This window comes from Gopherus flavomarginatus, chromosome 1 (genome assembly GCF_025201925.1).
Source record: "Gopherus flavomarginatus isolate rGopFla2 chromosome 1, rGopFla2.mat.asm, whole genome shotgun sequence".
In the NCBI taxonomy this organism is placed as follows: domain Eukaryota; kingdom Metazoa; phylum Chordata; order Testudines; family Testudinidae; genus Gopherus; species Gopherus flavomarginatus.
Genome location: NC_066617.1, coordinates 144,042,274 through 144,043,231, shown reverse-complemented (window position 1 = coordinate 144,043,231; position 958 = coordinate 144,042,274).

Genomic DNA, 958 nt, shown 5'->3' with positions numbered 1-958 from the left:
AGCCATAATCCAGTCTCCCCAGCCAGAAGCTCCTCCATGAATCCCTCACAGGTTCCCTACAACGCAGCACAGCCATTGCCTTCCCCACTTCCCAGCAGGAGGCTGCAGGAAGGTTATCAAGCTGTGGTGGGAATCACTGCTGGATGCTTCGCTTCTATCCAGCCTCCTCCCCCTGTGCTGAAAGACAGGGCAGAGCAATTATCCAGCAGACAGGGGGCAGCAGCTCACTCCAAACACTTGGGAGATTCTGTCCCCCTTGGTATCATCTGGGAAAGCAGCTGGGCTGCTGTGTTAGAGCAGGGAGGCAGGATGGGTGTGATCCAGCCCAACCTTGGCCTCAGTGGGCTTTGGCACAGGCCCTGCCTTGGCCAGCAGTGGGTAGGCTTCTTAGCCCCTTGGGTGGAGTTCTGTCTTAGATCCAGCCTCAGTGAAGTGTTTTCTGGAGTGAGGCTCCATTTTATCCCTTCAGAGGCAGCTTGCACAGAGTCAGCGACAGCTACCTGGTGTGTGTAGTGGTTGCAGGAACCACCAGGAGACAGGGACAAATAGCTCAGCCCCACTCCTCAGGCCAGATTCCTTCTTCCCCCCCAGACATGATGGCACCATCCCAGCTGCTGCTCCCTTTTTACCCCATGACAAGCAGGGCTCCTGCCTCCCCCACAACTCCTCCCTCCCACCACAAGGTTTTCAGCTCCCAGCACAACAGAGTGGTCCTTCCACCCCCACAGGAGACCCCTCTCTCAGCCCCTCTTCCCCAGTCCCCTGCAGGGCTTCCTCGCTGTGTCCTGACAAGTGCTCCTCATGACCTAGCAGCCACCCGACTCTCCCCTGGGGCACCTCCTGCCCTCTGGAGTCCCATCATACCCCACCCCAGACATCCCCTTCACTCACCCCGCCCCCAGCTGTCAGCTCCCGAGCCGCTGGTTAGCCTCTCTGTGGGCCAGAGCTCACACCTACC